Source organism: Montipora capricornis, chromosome 9, assembly GCF_036669925.1.
Source record: "Montipora capricornis isolate CH-2021 chromosome 9, ASM3666992v2, whole genome shotgun sequence".
Lineage (NCBI taxonomy): Eukaryota > Metazoa > Cnidaria > Anthozoa > Scleractinia > Acroporidae > Montipora > Montipora capricornis.
In genome coordinates this window covers 29020631-29030630 of record NC_090891.1, presented here as the reverse complement: position 1 = coordinate 29030630, position 10000 = coordinate 29020631, and the positions used below count along the sequence as shown (strand labels likewise).

Genomic DNA, 10000 nt, shown 5'->3' with positions numbered 1-10000 from the left:
GTACATTTCCTAGGTAATAAATATATAGACCTCCAATTAAAATTTAATGCATCTTCAGATTCACAGTCCCTAAGCCATTTCGCTTGGCTTTTCTCAGGCCAAGAACATTTCTTATCTCTGTAGATCTGGTATGCCAGTTGGCTTGGCTTTTTGGAAGAATTTAGCAGAGCCAATACATATTTTGGGCTTGGGTCGTCTGGCAGCCTCAATTTTAATGTCTTAAAAGCGCACCGAATTGCTGAAGCCACTCCGTAATATTCAAGAAAGGCAGAAAAGAAACGTTAGGGCACCATTTGTTTCTAAAGCAACTGGAAGTCATTAACGTGGAATCGCCCGTCAAGAGATCATTAATTTTAAGCACACCTGCCTCAAACCAATGCTTATAAAAAAAAGTCTTGCCGGCAATTGTAATCATTGAGTTGTTCCATATGGATTTGGCACCAAACTCCGCCCATGAAGCAAAAGACCCTTTAAAATTTAAATCTGACCACAGCTCAATAAGTTCATGGAGGAAAGTGCTTTGTATATCCAGGATTTTAACATCTTTTCTTGCCAAATTGCTAGTAAAAACTAATTTACCCCCCAAACTTAAGTAAATAGAAGTCGAAGAAGGATTTTCACTTTGACTGGCAATCATCAGAAATATACAATATACTTAAGTGTCCATGTAATTTTCAGAGCCTTATTAAATTCTATTATATCTAACATCTTCAGCCCTCCATCTTAATAATCTGCTATCATTTCAGTTCGTTTAATTTTATCTCCCTTGTTATCCCAAAGAAACTTAAAGATAAGATCATTAACTCCTTTCAGGGATTTTACGTGAGAAGGCATTGATGACATAACGTATACCATTTGAGATGCAGCCAGAGCCTTAATAATTGCAATTTTACCGATCAAAGTTAGCCTTTTATTGTGCCAATTGTTTAGAGCGTTCGCTACATTCAGAGCCTTTTCGTCATAATTCTTTTTCGGTCCTTCTTCCTGATCGACACAGAACCAAACACCCAAAGATTTAACTTTACTGATTGCCCAAGTAAGATTTTTTCGAGGACACAAAATCTGGTTTGATCCCCTAAATAAGCCTATCCAAAGAACTTCTGTTTTTTTCCAAATTAACTCTTAAACCTGAGATCTCACCAAAGCTTTCTAGCACGTAGAGAGCACGTTGCAGTGATTTTAAAGAGCCATCTAGAATCAAAGCCGTATCATCTGCAAACTGGCTTAACTTACATTCAACATTACCCGGCTATTGATATCCCTTTCAAGTCTTTGTACACATCATTTGTTTGGGTTTCCAACAACAGTCTGTCTGTGGATATGTGAATTAGCTCACATTGGTCTCCGTACTTTGGCTTTAGATGGCTGTCGTAAAACTCATACATTAACAGTTTGGATAGCTCTAGTACACAGAGTGCTTTGTAGACTGTACGGTTTAGTGTTAGTTTTTCTTTGAACATTGTGCAATTATGAACATCATGCATTAAAATCGAAACTGCTTTAAAATAAAGGAGGCCGATTGGGAGGCAACCGGATGAAACAAAAAGAGGGACAGCAGAAGATCTATAAGGTGTAAAGTAGATAAGACGTAAGGCACGCTTTTCTAGGACAAGGATTTGGTTAAGGTATATCTGTGGTGCCTGGCCCCAGACAGTAAGGCCATAGAAAAGATAAGGCGAACCCAAAGATCTGTAAAGCGTCAGCAGCGTACTAGATGATACAAATTGTCTTAATCTTGCAATGACACCAATAGTTTTGCTTATTTTTGATGTTATATAGGAAATATGGTATTTCCACGTAAGATTCGAATCAATCAGTGTGCCAAGATATTTTATGTATGCCTTTCGATCGAGGAGGACAAACTTCTTAGTGTGATGAAAGATGGATGAAAGATTACAAAATTCGACTTTTTGGCAAAACGACAGTTTATCAGATGATCTACATAAATCGTTGACGTACAAGAGGAATAATAAAGGCCCCAGCACGGACCCTTGAGGGACGCCACACGATACATGGTTTTTTCGAAAATTCTATTGAAAACAGAGAGTAGAGAGATAGCACGATAGTTGCTAGGATCTGTTTTGTCCTCCCTGGAACGACTGGAACTGGAACGACTTTGGCATGCTTTAATTTCGACGGGTAGGCCCCAATTTCAATTGACTTGTTAATAAGTTTACATAGAGGGCTCGAGATGATTTTACTGGCAGATTTCAGAATGCGAGTAGGACAAGAATACAATCCGTATACCTTATTAAGTGGTATAGACAGGATTTCAGCCTCAATTTTAATAGGGGTGACGGGTTTAAAGAGAAAGGACCCGGCATTATTTTGCTTTGGCAAGAAGCTAGAAAAATGCTTTTGTGCCTGAGGAATTCTGGCAGCTAGGGCCAATGTTAGGGCCAATGTTAGGGCCAATGTTAGGGCCATTGTTAGGGCCAATGGAAGAAACGAATGAGTTCATGATATTGGGTATCTCATCAGCATTATGTGATAGCCCTCCATTCCCAGGGCGCTTAAGAGCAGTTATTACATTATCACCTGTCGTTTTCCCATTTATTGGAAGATTAATCCCCTTCCAAGTATTCCTGATATTGCTCATATTCGTTTCAAAAAAGTTATGGTAATAGAGTTTCTTGCTAAGTCTAGTTAGAGTTATGATTTTGTTCCTGTAGAGTCTATATTTGGCCATATCACCAGAGTAATAGAGCTCATTTTTCTTCCGAATTGAAGTTTCATAGAGTGCAATAGAGAAAAAGATGACCTGCTCGATAAAAAGGATTTCTGCTGACGAAAACCATATCGAGAATAATAATTACATTGTATAGGTTTGTAATTTAAGTTATGATCTGGGTTTACACTGGTGTTAATATTTAGACTGAATACATCAAGATCGTGCAGACTCTTCAGGCATTGGAGCTGTTTTTTAGCGGTTAGATTGTTATTTAAACTGTTGTTAAATTGACCATGGACCTCTCTGAATTCAATACTATTATATAAAAGTTCACGAAATAAACGCTGGGCCGAATTCATAGTAAATAAATAAATACATCAGTTAAATTAACCTTCATTTTGGGACCCTTCTCTAAATCGTCTTGAGCCAGAGTATGAAGGTCTGCAATCTTCTTGATCCTTATTGGGCGGCTACTATCTGATCTCCTTAGATAAACGAATCCGTTCTTCGTCCAGCAGTAGCTGAACTGATGTTGTTCCTTGAAAGATTTAGAAGCTGCAAATAATTCTTGAGCAGAGGGCGTCAGATGGTCAACAATTTTCGCATTGGTTAATATCACATCATCTGATGGACCAATTTCTCGAGGTTGAACAAGTGAAATTGCAGTCCTTCGTTTCATCACTTCTTCACAGGCTAATCGCCTGGTGAATTTGCAAATGATCGGCTTCGGCTGGTTGGAAGTGATCCTTGGCTTCACACGAAGGGCAATGTCAATATCAGTTAATGTAACTTCAGCACCCATCTTGTTGAAGATCGCAACACACAGATTACTAGTTTGCAGAGCAGACTCTTGGCTCGCACATTCCGGTACACCCAATATTTTAACATTAAAGCCATAGCTGTAAGCTTGAAACTCTTCAATGGTTACATTTCACAGTGTAACAGCGCCTTTAATCATGGTAGAAAATGTTTCTGTGTTAATAAATACGAAATGCATTCAACGCTGTGAATTTATCACCTCCATAGATTATTCGGACAATCCTTGGGACCTTGACACGTTTTGCGGTCCTAGTGTTTACGATGTAGCCCCCACGCTTAAGAGAGCCCTGGTACACTCTGAGGTAAGTTAGCTGGCCAAATCTTCCAGCCTATCCAAAGAAATAAGAACACAATATTGACTGAACATGATAAAACTTTCAAAAGAAGCCAAGTTAATAATAATAATAACAATAACAGTAACTATAACAATAACAACAATAATAATAATAATAATAATAATAATAATAATAATAAAGCGCATTGGCACTAACACTTCTAATTCAAAAAACTGCTCTCCTTGGCACAGCAAGAATTCTGAGAAAGGTTCTGGAGCGATGAAAGCCATGATAAAATTTGGGTTTGCTTAGGCAACATGTTGTTGCCTGGCCCCCAAGAAGATAACTTGGATCCAACTTTTGGAATAGCCGGTGCTGAATCCACGATAACGATAACGATAACGATCACGATCACGATCACGATAACGATAATAATAATAATAAAACCCTAAAAGAGGCAACATTTAAAACACCTTAAATATATAGAGGATATTACATGGCCGCGCAAAGATACAAAATTTTTTTTCGAGTGTTGAAAAATATTTCACGAGTGTGCGCAGCGAAGGAGTAAAATATTTTTCAACACAAATATTTTCTCCAAGCGGCCATGTAATATTCTATTATTAAACACTAATGAAATACTAAATCATTCACTAAAGGCATTTATGTGTAACCATAGCAACAGTGATCTTTTCACGTATGAAAATAACATGTTCTTTTCACACGTGAAGATATCATGTTTTCGCGTGAAAGCTCACCTGGTTGGTATTTCTGATCGGTGTTTATATGATAAATATACATATATTTTAATTTCTTCGCGTGCAACCTTAACAGAGACCTTCACGGCTACATATGGGCTGCATATGATGGCGTTTTGCCCAGAATACCCCAAGTGAGACAAAAATCCGAAATTTACACCACTGAGCGAGACAACGAGCATCCTCGCCCCTTTAATTTGCGAGTGCCTCCCGTAGCCATCATCGTTCCTTAATTTAAACTCCTTGATAACATGCAATACTGTCAGAAACCCACAAGGCTCACTGTTATCAAATTCCCATCATAAAGTAAGTTCAAGGATGGACATTGAAGGTTTCAAAGAGACCAAAGTGCAAAGCAGGCTCAGCGAATGGATTAGCAAAGCATGACTGTAAAATTTAATAACATTTTCAAACCTAGGTTTGTGGCCTAAGCTACCAAAAATCTCTTGTGGGCACATGTAAGTGGCTGGGTATCCATTTGGAAGGTCATAGGTGCAACTCTGGGTAGGAGGATTAGCAATAATTACACCACCACTGTATTTTCCAACTACGCCCTAGTTATCAAAGAAAAACACTTCTCTTGGTTTAAGTACCACTCTTACTTTTCAGTGTCCAAAGCAAAATTTCTGACTTCACTTGCATTAGGCAAGTAATACACAACACCATCCAAGAGAGGCTACCGAGAAGACAAATCACAGTCATATATTTAATGTTATAAAAATGTCAGTAAGAAATTTAAATTTCATTTCACTGATTCAACCACAGAAGTGTTTTATTATCCCTTTCACCCCTAAACCGGCCTTAATCGGCCATACTTGGTATTTTACTCTGTCTAACGCCAGACAATTTTACTTGTCAATGGGGAACCCCTGGGGCCCAGTTGTTCGAAAGCAATTAACTTAATCCAGGATTAGTGTAAACTCTTGTTTCATGATTTCTTTTGCTTATTTTTGTTTTTTTAAGATTGCCGAATATCAACATTGAACAACATTTGGGAATAGAGTTAGGGTTAGCGTTACTTTTTAAAATCAGTAATGTTAGCTTGATGTTTATGTATTCTTAGGATGTTTATAGAGTATTTATTTCTACCAAGGAATTGATTTCTATTGGGAGCTTTAATGTTTTCCCTTTTATTAAAATCTGTGTAACTGAAATGAGTAAATAAAAAAAAAAAATAGTAATTAGCTGAACAGACTACTTCGACAATTCGGTAAACATTTTTTATTTCTATTGTTTAAAAACATATTGTAGGATTCTCAAAAGGCAAATTAATATGTATTTTGTCCCCTGGGCATCGCATAATAGCTAACTGGAACAATGGCTGCCGTACCGTCAAAGTAGTCTGTTACAGTAGGTGCCGCTTGTCCATACATCAAAAATTGCAAAACTAGAGAAAGGTTGTTGAAGATCCATGTTGTGTGATGTCATGTCATTTCATGCCCTGTCACTGAGCATACATGTCATAAACTCATTATACACGTAGCTCAAAACAAATATGTTGTATGATGTGAAAATGACTTTGTCAAGATGCAACAGTACTTGTTCAGAAAACGTGTTTGGCAAATGTTCAGAGGTTGAGCTCATAATATCAAAGTTGGAAAATCTTTTAAAAATCAAAAAAGGATTGCAACAGACTATAACTACGTGTATGAGGATTTCACGGGCTATTGTAAGTAACTTTATTATAAAACAGTACTGGGTAGTCGCTTACAACAAGAGCTTTCAGCAAAATGCTTGGGATTTGTAACTTCTTGTCAAAAGTAGAGAAGACAATACACAGGGTTCTACAGTGGTGGTCATTACCAGAGCTGGGTATCTACAAGAGTGGTTGAGGAACTTTGATTATATTTACAATACGTTTGAAAAAGAGATGACCAGGATACAGTGTACATACATTTCAATCCTCTCCATTCTTAGATGAAGACAATTCAAAATACGTTCAGTGCACTGATAATAATATTATGCTAACCAAAATGAATTGTTAGCAAAATTCTTGGTGTCCACAGGTACGAAGACATATTTTTCAATCTCAAGAGTACGGATTAAATAGTGCAACCCTCTTTGCTTTTAACTTTGTGGCAATGTCCTGATTTTCCAATAAATGGAACAGCTGAAGCAGTTGTAAAGACAATTTTTTTTTTAAAAAGACCAAAAAAAATCAAGACTTGAAAAGTATTTGCACCCATGCAACAGCACTAAACACTGCTTTACAACCCCACTTTAATGTCTTGTCCTGTCCATAATACATGTCCATGATGTCACCAGCCATGTGATGCCTACATGCATGCAGTGTGATTTCGTGTCAGTTATGTACACTTGTGATACAATGACAGAAGAGGAACTTACAAACCTGCACTCCTTTGTTCTTAAGAGCTTATCCAACAAAAACAGGTGTGTATGCTCTCCTGATGGTTACTCGGCGAATAGCAGCCTTAACATTAAAAACAAAAGCAAGCACTGGTCAATAAACAATTGCACCAAGTATTACTGACGTTTCTTGTCATGGGGCAGTCCTGTACTGGACCTTGCTTGCAGACCGTATCCCAGTGCTCTGGGTTCAAATCCTAACACATGTAAGCTGAAGTTCGTTCAGCTTTCTGTCCATTTGGGATTGGTATAAAAATAAGTACTAGTATTACTGAGGACAGGTTGTTCAATAGGATGATGGATGGCCTCGAACATAGCCACGACATCAGCAAAGGCCAATGAAAAACTACATGTAACATTTGTGTTTCCTTTGATTGTAGTATGGCTAAATTGTCTTGACTTCTGTAAAATTTAGGGTTCAAAAGTTCGAGAAGAGTTGTTGCAATGCAAAGGTGAATTCAACAAATACTACACGGTAGCTCCATAGATAGTTTTACTTACATACCATGACTCTGGCATACTAGAAAAGTTCATCCACTACAAGAGATGAACTTGTGATCTTCAGATTACTAGTTCAGATGATCTATCATTGAGCTACAGGAGATGGCGGCAGCTAAACCTTAAGACTAAATTCAGCTGATTATACTTCCTACATCCTGTACCATAGTAATTAATACTGACTATTTCCTGCACACTGCTAAAACATGTACAAGTCTTTCTCCCAATAATTTATATACATGAAGGGGATATTCAATAATCATTTTCAGCTTTATTATTTAATGAATGAAGAGATCCCTTTATTCTCTCTCATGGCTTGGCTTCGCACGCGAAGTGTGCGGGATCTTTAACGTCCCACAGAGTTAACGAACAAGGGCTGTGAGACGGGACCTCTGGCTTATCGGTCTTATCCTAACCATTTGCAGATGTAGTTACAAAGGCAGCACTTTCTCCTCAGTTATTTAAAGACCCTGAGTGTTGGTCTGGCCAGAGTTGGTGCGGAGGCAGCGCTGATGGAAGTGCCCAAGGAGTTGCAGGTGGTGACGATAGGTGAACTATGACTCGGAGCCATACCAGAGGGTGAGAACGACAGCTCTGTACGCATTTATTTAATGAATGAAGAGATCCCTTTATTACTGACAACATAAACATGCATACATAACAACTTTTAAACACTTGCAAGCACACATTCACAACATCTCCAACCTGCAATCTTTTAAAGATTTTCTCTAAAACACAGAAGTCAAAGATTTTTGTGTGTATGAACTTAAAGTTCCTTACGACAGCTTTTGCAACTGTCGCATCAACGCTTGCATTTTTCATTACAACCTTTTTGAAACAGCTGCTTAATACATTGTGTTGTCTTTTCAAAATCAGCCAAAATCTATCAATTTACTCACCATAAGCTGTTCCTCTGTTGGTTGAACTTCCTCTAAGAATATTTCACCAAGAACTTCATCAACATTAGCCACCGTTTCTTTTAAAGAAGATAAAATCAAGCAGGGTCATTACATGCTTTATAGATTGAGCCTTACAGTAATTGTAGGTTATAGATTCAAATTCCCATTTGGATAAACAGAACACGCAGACTTCTAAAAGAAGACTTAATTAATACAATTAATGGGAGTTTGTACAGTTAAACTTTTCATTAAAGAACAATCATGATAAATAATTATTATCACTATACAAGTACATGTAATAACTTAAATATCTTTTAGTATAAACACACAGGTGATTATACAAAATCGCGCGCTCTCATTGGCTCGCTATCTCGGATTATCAGCCGATAATAAGCTAGACGGACAAAATGGCTGCCAGTAGTCGTTTTGCCACTGTAAGTGAAGATGATTTCGCGTTGAAATGTTTTTTTTTTAATCTTTTTTGAAATAATCACCTGTGTATTTATACTAAAACAATTATTCGCCTCAGGCTCAGTGATTATTCACAGTGAATATTCACCTCAACTTCGTCTCGTCTTGTTAATTAATAACTTTTTTACTTGAATTGTGCATTTCATAATGCTCAAAATTTTTGCGCATTCCAATATAAAAATAAAATAAAATTAATGGGTCTTAATTCTTGAAATGCTCTACTGTCTTAGCATTGCATATTTCCTGCAAATGCACATTGACCCAATGTTTTGAGTGTTTTTACTTTTGGTGGTACAAGTAATATCACATTGTTTGATCTTAAATAATTATATCTTCATGGAGTTTTAATGGTGATCAGTTCTGATAGATAGTCGGGAGTTAATCCATGAATAAATTTAAATTTAATTAATAATATGTTAAATTAAATTATAGATTTTACAAGAAGCCAGTGTAGTAATGCATTGATGTTGGTGTGACATGTTCAAATCTTGGAAATATTACAATGTACGAAGAAGTCTAGCTGCAGTGTTTTCCACCCTCTGTGCCTTCTGAAGATGGATTAAAGGAACACCATAGAGCAGGATATTACAGTAGTCTAAGCGACTTGTAGTCAATGCGTTAATAAGAGTCTTTGTGCTTTCTTCATCCAGGAAACGTCTGATTTTCCTTATTTAAGTTTAAGATTAGTTTAAGCGAGGCCTCAGCACTTGGCTAAGTAGCCTGACTTCTGGCTGCTATACACATTTGTGGTCTCATTCACACAGAAGCCCTTCAAGCTAATCCTGCCAAGCCAACCACATGATGGCTACTCTTTTCGAATGGTGTGCGGGATCTTTAACGTCCCACAGAGTTAATGAACAAGGGCTGTGAGATGGGACCTCTGGCTTGTCGTCCTTATCCGAGAAGGCTTGAAAGTCTAACCATTTGCAGATGTAGTTACAAAGGCTGCACTTTCTCCTCAGTTACTTAAAGACCCGGAGTGTTGGTCCGGCCGGAGTTGAAATCATGACCTCCTGTGTGACAGCCCGGTGCTCAACCAACTGAGCCACCGGTGCCTTAGTTTGCATAGATGGAAGACTTTGTTGATATGTGTAACCATACTTAGTTGTGGATCTAGCCAACACCCTAAGTTACCAACTTCGTTAAGTGGTTTTAGTAGGGCATCACCTACCGAAGATTATCAACATTGATTTTTGCCAGTTGTTGAATTAATGTACCGATAATGATGAACTCTTATTTTGC

At 37.6% G+C, this 10000-nt stretch overlaps 1 long non-coding RNA gene across 2 annotated transcripts in view; it reads right to left on the bottom strand.

Annotated features, from left to right (window-relative positions):
- Positions 1 to 932: 932 nt before the first annotated feature.
- The window catches only part of LOC138015927 (uncharacterized), a 15225-nt gene continuing 6157 nt past the window's right edge, over positions 933 to 10000 (bottom strand). Inside the window, exons 3-7 of one of the 2 annotated variants that reach the window (XR_011125666.1) lie at positions 8288 to 8364; positions 6874 to 6954; positions 6235 to 6339; positions 5126 to 5199; positions 933 to 3819 (exon numbers count right to left, since the gene is read on the bottom strand). This is a non-coding gene — a long non-coding RNA (uncharacterized lncRNA). The remainder of the gene's footprint in view (positions 3820 to 5125; positions 5200 to 6234; positions 6340 to 6873; positions 6955 to 8287; positions 8365 to 10000) is intronic. The other variant, XR_011125665.1, reaches the window with a different exon arrangement.